The 9,042-nt window shown below is 41.8% G+C and overlaps 1 non-coding gene across 1 annotated transcript; it reads right to left on the reverse strand.

The window, feature by feature from the left end:
• Positions 1 to 8,383: 8,383 nt before the first annotated feature.
• LOC129692643 (small nucleolar RNA SNORA48) lies at positions 8,384 to 8,526 on the reverse strand. Its single transcript, XR_008722744.1, has one exon. It is a non-coding gene; the product is annotated as a small nucleolar RNA SNORA48 (small nucleolar RNA).
• Between the last annotated feature and the right edge of the window lie 516 nt (positions 8,527 to 9,042).

Below are 9,042 nucleotides of genomic sequence, written 5' to 3' on the forward strand. Positions count from 1 at the left end.
AAAGAGAGACTGAGAGAGAGAGATGCATTCTTGTGCGTAAAAATATACAAAGACAAATTTACGTAAAATCACCTGACACAAATGTTATTTTTCCATAACATCTGAAGTTTATCTTGTTAGCCATTCAACTCATGCATATAACAAACAATATATGAAACTTTCTATAAGGACAGAATAATGAGGCAGGGAGGAAGAACCTTTTTAGGCAGAACTTAAGTGAATAGATGACATAGAAAAGATTTGAACAAAGGGAGGAAAACTGTGAAAACAATCAGAGAAAACTTACTGGGGGAAAGAGAACTGACACCCACAAAGGCCCTGTAGCTAAACGTCTTGTGACTTGTTGTAGCAAAGGAGAGACTCATGAGACAAAGAGCAGAGAGTGGCAGACAGAAAGGGTGCAATGAACAGTGATCTCTGCATTTTACATCGTGATGAGCTTTGACTGGCTTAAGTGAGATGGAATGCTCACTGGGGATTTGAGAACAACAACAACAACAAAAAAAGATATGCACTAACTTAAAGTTTGCTTTTATTTTTAAATGATGTGTGCAGAGAGGTGTGGGTGAGTAGGAATGTGCACGTGCAAATGCAGTGCCCACTGAGTCCAGAAGAGGGCATTGGACTCCCTGGAACAGGAGCTATAGGCAGTTCTGAGCTGTCCCATTTGAGTGCCACCAGACCTGCGTCCTCTGCAAGAGCAGTGTGCACTCTTTTTTTAATTATTTTTTTCTTTATTAATTACACTTTATTCACTTTGTATCTCCTCTGTGGTTCCCTCCCTCCTCCCGTCCCAATCCCTCCCTTCCTCCACCTTCTGCATGCATACCTCTCCCCAAGTCCACTGATAGGGGAGGTCTTCTTTTCCTTCCTTCTGATCCTAGTCAATTAGGTCTCATCAGGAGTGGCTGCATTGTCTTCTTCTGTGGCCTGGTAATGCTGCTTCCCCCTCAGGGGGAGGTAATTAAAGAGCAGGCCAATCAGTTACTGTCATAGACAGTCCCTGGAATCCTCCTCCACTGCTGGTGGGAATGTAAACTTGTACAGCCACTCTGGAAAGCAATCTGGCGCTTCCTCAGACAACTAGGAACAGTACTTCCTCAAGATCCAGCCATACCACTCCTAGGCATATACCCAAAAGAGGCTCAAGTACACAATAAGGACATTTGCTCAACCATGTTTGTAAGCAGCCTTATTTGTAATAGCCAGAAGCTGGAAACAGCCCAGATGCCCCTCAGTGGAGGAATGGATACAGAAATTGTGGTACATCTGTACAATGGAATATTACTCAGCAATTAAAAAACAAGAAAATCATGAAATTTGCAGGTAAATGGTAGGATCTGGAAAAGATCATCTTGAGTGAGCTATCCCAGAAGCAGAAAGATGTGCACAGTATATACTCACTCATATGGACATATAATATAGGATAAACCTACTAAAATCTGTACACCTAAAGAAATTAATCAAGAGGGAGGACTCTTGCTAAAATGCTCAATTCCTATCCAGAAAGGCAAAAAGGATGGACATCAGAAGAAGGCAAAAAGAGGGAACAAGTCAGGAGCCTGACACAGAGGACCTCTGATAGGCTCTGCCCTGCAGACTATCAATGCAGACGCTGAGACTTATGGCCAACCTTTGGGTAGAGTGCAGAGAATCTTATGAAAGAAGTGGGAAACAGTAAGATCTGGAGAGGACAGGAACTCCACAAGGAGAGCAACAGAGCCAAAAAAAATCTGAGCACAGGGGTCTTTCCTGAGACTGATACTCCAACCAAGGACCATGCATGGAGATAACCCAAGACCCCTGCACAGATGTAGCCCATGGCAGTTCAGTATCCCAGTGTGCACTCTTGACTGCTGATCTCTCTTTACCTAAATTTAAGTTTTCAAAATTATCAGTTTGGTTACAGAGTTGAATACTAGGGAGCAAGAACTGGAACAAGACAAGCTGCTGGAAGGCTACCTGAACTACAAGAGAATGATGACAATGACTTGGATAAGAAGAATGCCATGGAGGTGCAGAGGTTGCTCTGTTCCAGGCACACTGGGAGAAAGAAGCAGGGAATTGCTCTGAGTTAGGTATAAGATGTGGCTGAGAGAAAAAAAAAAAAGAAGTGGGACTGAAGGATTTTGTCTTGAGAAACTAGAGGAACATTGATGATATGATATAGAAAGACCAAGGTCATGTGCAGCTCAAGTGTCAAGAGTTATATTTTGTATAAGTCAAGCTGAAAATGCTTGTTGACACACAAGTGGAAAAGTCTGTTGGTGGGGTGGGGCCAACATAGGGTAGCGCTCCATGTGTGAGAACTGAATAGAAGAGAGGTGGGTTTTGAAGACATTACCCCAGAATGAGATTACCGATCCATCAGTTGAGTGTAGCCAGAGAAGCCTAAGGACTGAGACTCAGAAGCCCGGACATAAAAATGGGTACCAACATGTGAAGAAAGAGGCCAAAAAAAAAAAAAAAAAAAAGTTTCAAAATACTCCATAGTCCAATGAGTAAAGGTGACAAAGACTGAGAGTAGCCCACCTGGTTTAACAGTGTGAGGTCACCGCTGCAATGAGAAAGAGTGAGGAGGTGGATGATGAAATAGAATGTTCTGCCCAGAAAGTGGTCTCCTGGACCAATGCATTCAAGGCTGTTTCCCACTTTCTCTTCAATTAGATTTAGTGTATCTGCTTTATGTTGAGGTGGGTGTGGCAGTAGGGCTAAGAGGAAAGCTGCAGTTGATTTGGTGGAGGTAATAAGATGAAGCATTGAGCTACCCTGATGTAATGGGGCTTCTTGTTGAGAGGCGCATAGCTGGAAGGCAATGTGAGGCTACCACAAAGAACTTTTCAACAACAGGACACACCATGAAGTAATAAGGAAATTGGATGGTGTAGTAAAAAAGAGAGAGATAGGCTTATTTTGTAATGAATACCACAGACCTTAAAGAACAGAAATTTCTTTCCTTGCACTTTTGGAGACCAGAAGCCCAGGATCACGGTGTCATCGTGGTTGGCTGCTTCTGAGGCTCTGCTCCTGGAACTGCAGTTGTGTTGTCTTCCTCAGTCTTCACACAGTGTTTCCCTGTGTATATCTGTGCTCTTATCTCCTCATAAAGACAGCAGTCACAGTGTGCTGGGACCTTCCCAATGACTTCATTTGCCCTTAGTTACCTATCACTCTAAAGCGCTGGGTATTAGGACTTCAGCATTTTAGGAAGGTGCTATGCAGTCTTTAGCAGATGCCCTGTGGTAGGAGAGAAAGGTTGGGATCCATTACATAGGTGAGAAGTTTTAGCACACCCACAACCAGAAAACTGAAAGAAAAGAAAACGGGGATAGAGAGGTATGTGTTTATACTTGGCTAGTTGTGGGAACATATGCGTGAAGACAACCATGGCAGTAACTGGGGGAAGTTAGATGAGGTGCTAGTAGAGGAAGTAAGAGATGAGAATCATCCAGAAGAGAGAGGGGATGACGAGTAAAAAGAAGTAGAGTAGAAATACTAAGCAGCAGCAGAGGCCCCTGAAGTCAATGGGCCTGACTTCAACGTGAGACCAGCCCCGTGCTTTGATAGCTGGGTATCTTAAAGGAGGAGACAGACAAAGGAGTTGAGTGAACAAGGTCTTGATTATAAGGATGAACCTTACAATCTTGAAGACTGTAAGGAAGAGCAAGAGGATCAGAGCATGACCTCATGTGGAGGTGGAGAACTGTTGGAGCAGAAGACTAAGAGAATAGATTTAAAAGACTTCTCTCTGCCTTGCCTCGCCTCAGTGGATGAGTATGAACTCAATATTGATGTTACTTGGTGTGCTGGGGTGAGTTGGTGCAGGGGCTCCCATTTTCTGAGGAGAAGAGGTGGGAAAGAGGGTGGGAGCGGTGGCACCAGGAGAAGAGGGAGGAGGGAGCTACGATCAAGATGTAAAATGAATATATAAATTAAAAATGAATTTTACAAAAAGAGGACACCCAGAGCTTTTCCTCTTCGCCACATAGTTACATGGATCTAGGGTATCTTTTGTAGATATATACTATGAATGTCATCAATGTACAACACAAACACACACACACACACGAGAGAGAGAGAGAGAGAGGGAGAGAGAGGGAGAGAGAGGGAGAGAGAGGCGGTGTATGTGTAAATACAGTTATTTGTGGTCATGTATCCTCCTAAAATGTAACTTCCCTGGATGCTTATTCTCCTTAGGAACATTACCAAGCGTGAATGTGTTTACTTCTATCCTTAAAACCCACTTGAAAATATCAGTCTGTTGGTCTACCAGTGAAGAGTCCTTCCTGCTTCTTATCTCTTAGAAGAAAGTACAAATCTACAGCCTCACATGAACTAAATCAGAGAGCTTACATAAGCCTAGTTTCTGTAGAATCTAAAGTCTGCTGTTAAGTAACTGTGTCCCTAGGATGGTGAGTCACCACGAAAAGAACTGCATGTATATATTTAAAATGCAGATGTTTGAACCATGTTGTTCATTGCTTTAGAGTATTTTTAAATAAGAAACTCATATGCAAATATATAATGAATACATACTTTTATTACCTTGAACCCCAAGATACAGATTATAATTACATAATCAGTAACCTGTGGCCAGTTTATGGGACAAATGCCTTTATGTCTTGGGGTCTTACTAAAATGAAGAATATCATAAATGAGACTCCCAGTTATAACTGATGATATAGACATCAATATAGACAACCCTTTTCTGCCCCATGCTCACTCCAACCCAAATCCCTCCAAGGCAGCTATGTCAGTTAAAGGGCTGAGTGCATCTCTTTATTCTGAACTGATTGACTATATCCTTCCAAACATTGCCCTCTAGAGTCTTAGGAAAGCTTCTTTTAAAGGCAGGCCATAGATTAACCAGAAACACTGAAGATGCTAAAGTTGAAAATCATCATCAAATTATCTAATTCAGCCTTCACGAACAAGGGTACCAAGATAGGTTCAAACATAGGAATTGAACCTGCAGAAATGCAGTCATCTTCAAAGCGTCCACCCAGCAAAACTATAATCAGGAAAGTCACTGAACCTTTTCAAATGGATGGAGGGGTTGACTTTAAGCGATCTGCTAATACTCATATCATTCAGGAAAAGTTTTTATGTTTTAATAGCATTTACTGGATACCTAGTGTGGATAAGATGGTGAGTTTTGAAAATGTACAATGACATCTGGGTTGAGTTCTGATATTTTTCTCTGATTGGAAGGATAATGACTGAGTTTTATCTTTTCAGATGGACTTCAAGAAAAATAAAGAAAGGAGAAAGAAAGTAAATCCATAGAGGGATCAGAGGAGGCAAATTCTAGTTCTTTTTAGTGGGTGAGTTTAAAATTTTAATAAGCATTGCAGCAAAAATAAAAAAAAAAGTATTGGCTAATAACTGGTCCTGGGAAGACTCTTATCTCCCTACAGATGAAAAAAATTATTAAGGCTTTACTGTCATTTCTAAGCAACAATCCTATCAATAAACTAGTTTTAAAATGCTAAAACAGATTTTCTTAGATGTAAATTGCAAGATGCTCTTTTGTATTGACTAAGCTGAAAGTTGTCAAAACTTCTCTGAATAAAGACTTGAAGTCTGAGGGCGATCCTGCTTTCAGGGAATTTTTTTTTCCTCTTTGCTGGAGCTAAGCATGATTTCTGAAATAGCTGGCTGGATCTTAAAAGCCATTTTGTGACAGGTGATAATTGATTATACATTGCGTTTTGCCAGAAACTCTAATGTCATTGGCATACAGAGACACAGCATTAATACTGTGTGTGTGTGTGTGTGTGTATGTGTGTGTGTGTGTGTGTGTGTGTGTGTGTGTGTGTGTGTGTGTGCAGAGGACTGGAACACAGAGGGATTCATAAGTTAAATTTAATGTTTCATAGCTCTTCTTTAAACAAAGTAGGTGTGGAAATTATTTCAAGTTAAAATATATTTCTGTACAAAGTAAATGCCAGTGACTGAGTGTGTATATGGAAAAAGAAAGCAAAATTAAAGAATGTCATGTGTGTAATAACTTAACGTTAAAAGAAGAAAAAGGCATTTTGATATTAAAGGAGAAAATATAAAACACTGAAATTTCAGTTTCAAGCATGAACTATGCAAGAATGTACTGATAAAAATTCAACAATGGCAATTATATACACTCAGTAAGTATACAAATATACTATTGAACAGAAAAAAATGTCCCTGGAGGAGTTTTCATTGGATAAACAGATCAGTGCTTCTCATCTCCAACTTAATGTAGTCATTTTTATTTCATTAAAAAAATAAAATTTCTTCGGTTGCTGAGAAAATGTTCTGTTTATTTATGTGCCTAAAAGGAAAAGACACTGAAAGTAGATGAGAAAATGTGATGGTCTAGAGTGAAAGTTAAGCTTAAATGGAAACACATAAGATACGCCATTTGCTAAAAACATTTTGAAATACATTTTGTTCCCTGCGGCAAAGGTGACCAACCAGCTGACTGTTGTTGGTTGATTTTTCCTCCCAGCTCCAAGTTCTCCGAAACTCATAGACATATGCTTATAAATACCTAGGCCATATAGCTAGCCTCTCCTCTGACTAGCTCATAACTTAAAATAACCCATTTATACTAATCTACATTCTGCCACATGGCTGCTTACCTCTGCTCAGGTACCATGTATCTGTCCTCCTCACATCTTCTCAGGCAAATCTTCAGTGCCTGGCTCTGTCCCAGAATCCTTTCTGCCTGTTGGATGTCCCACATTCCATCCTACCCTTTTTAAAAAGCCATAGATTTTTTGTTTTTAATGACAGGTGATGCTTCCATACAGACACAAGAGAGTCCTCCTACAGACCATGAGTCAAAACGGGCTCTATGTGTCTTGTGCATGCAATGAGTCTTGTTTTGTTGTTATTTCTCTTGCTCCTTTTGAAGATTTTCTACATATTGGCCTCCTTCCATCATTTTATTCACAGTAAAATTATTGTCCTAACCAGGCCAACTTACATGTCTAGAGTACCAGTAAGTCATTGTGTATATTTTTTGTATTTTTTTATATTTTATTGATTCTTTGTGAGTTTCACATCATGTACCCCAGTCCCAGCCATCTCCCCAACCCCTCATACCTCATATCTGCTCTTCATCCTTGTAACCTCCCCCCAAATAGAACACACACAAACACAGAGAGAGAGAGAACCCCAAAAACAAAGCATAGAAAACATCTCACCATGGAGGTTGTAGTATGTCGCAGTGTGTCCCACAACACATCCCTCTCTCCACACATCTTCACTTGCAAATGCTCATTGCAATGAGTCATTGATCTGTTTCTAGATGTCTGGCTTCTGTGACACCATTAATATTGGATTCTCATTGGCCTTCCTCCTTGTTACCCTGTGTCATGGAAATCCTTCAGCGTTGGATCAGCAGGACTGGCCTGTTCACAAGTCCCAACTGTTGGCAGATGATATAGGTTTGGGGGTGGCCCATCGAAAAGCCCTAAACCTAGGCCTAGGTTACAGCCAAGCTGGTTGTACCACCAGGGTGAGCTCTCCAGTACTGCTTCTCCTAGCCACCCAATACTGCCATTGACAGGAGGCAGAGTCGGCTCTCCTGCTCTCATGCCCTCTGTGCCAGCTCATCTGCATCCACACCTCTAGGGCCAGCTCTAATGTGTTGCAAAGGCAAGGTGCTGGACCCACTCTCCCAAGTGCTGGACCCATTCTCCCAAATCCTGCAGCCTGCGAGTACTGGACCAACTCTCCCAGCCTGGGGGCTGGCTCACAGTTTCTTCAACATCAGGGCCAGCTCCACTGTGTTATCCAGGTGAAATTCAGGGCCCACTCTCCCTGCTACAGCCAGTGAAGGTGCAGGGCTAGTTCTCCAGCTCTCATATCCACAGGGTCAGCTCTCCCAACTACCATAAGTGGCGAGGGGGGAGAACATAAACTCTGCAACCACACCACCTCATAGCAGACGAGTAGCACAACATACCCTGCCCCTGTGTAGCCATGGACCCAGACACAGACTTGGCTGCTCCATACCTCTTTCTCTCCCACCTGTCCACCACACACCCACACATTGTGGTGGCTCCTACTACAGGGCATGGATGGCAAGTGACATCCTCTGGCCACGATGTGTCCGTAGCCTTCCTGTACCATGCACTGGTCAGAAGGTCTGTGGGTGGCATGGCAGTCTGCAGGTCTCTCTGTCTGTCTTCCTTCTTCCATGCTGTGCTCAATGGTGATAGGCAGTCCTCTGTGTATCTATGACCCAACAGAGCCGTGGAGTAGAGGGTATGTCTGTGGGCGTCATTTCCAGCCCGCGTCACATGACATGGTAGAAAGCAGATCTCTGTTTGCCTTCCTCCAGAACTGCACTGCCTGGATTTGATTTGATTTGATTTGATTTGATTTGATTTGATTTTTATGTGTCCTGGTCATAAAACTAGCTTTGGCCACCAAGTTAGGCATCAGGCTAGGATGAACATAGGACTGCCGTCTGCTCTGCCCTAGACTGATATAAGACCACCACCACCAACAAGTGTCTCTTTGTCCATTGCCATGGGACACTGTGTGTATTTTTTATGATTGTCTTGTTTGAAGCCTGCTCCAAAGCATTTTGGTACACAGACAGTCACCACGAGTTAGAAGCTACAAACCTATTTGCTTAGGCCTGTGGTTAGCGCTATTTTCTACGTGGTGGAAGATAGTAAACATTACTGAAAAAGTAAGTAACATTTTATAGAAAACATCTTTCTTGTGCATGTATATTCACAGCAGGTACACATATGGATTGTGAAAGAAAACTGAATTTCTCACTGGAGATGACAGTTTAGAAATCTGGCAAACCATTCTCATTCACAGAGGGAAAGAGGTCTTAACATTATTTTAAAAGATATACCATATATTCCACACTTGTATCATTTCACAAACACAATCATATTTATGCCACAGACATTTATTTTCTGCTACTGCACATAGACACGTTTCTAAACTCTTCTTTCACTTATGATATCTGCAAGCTTTGGATATACTCTTAAAATTCCCATCACCTGCAAAACCATTCAGGTATCTTCTCCTTTC

Source organism: Psammomys obesus, unplaced genomic scaffold, assembly GCF_907164565.1.
Source record: "Psammomys obesus unplaced genomic scaffold, mPsaObe1.curated_primary_1811, whole genome shotgun sequence".
Classification (NCBI taxonomy): domain Eukaryota; kingdom Metazoa; phylum Chordata; class Mammalia; order Rodentia; family Muridae; genus Psammomys; species Psammomys obesus.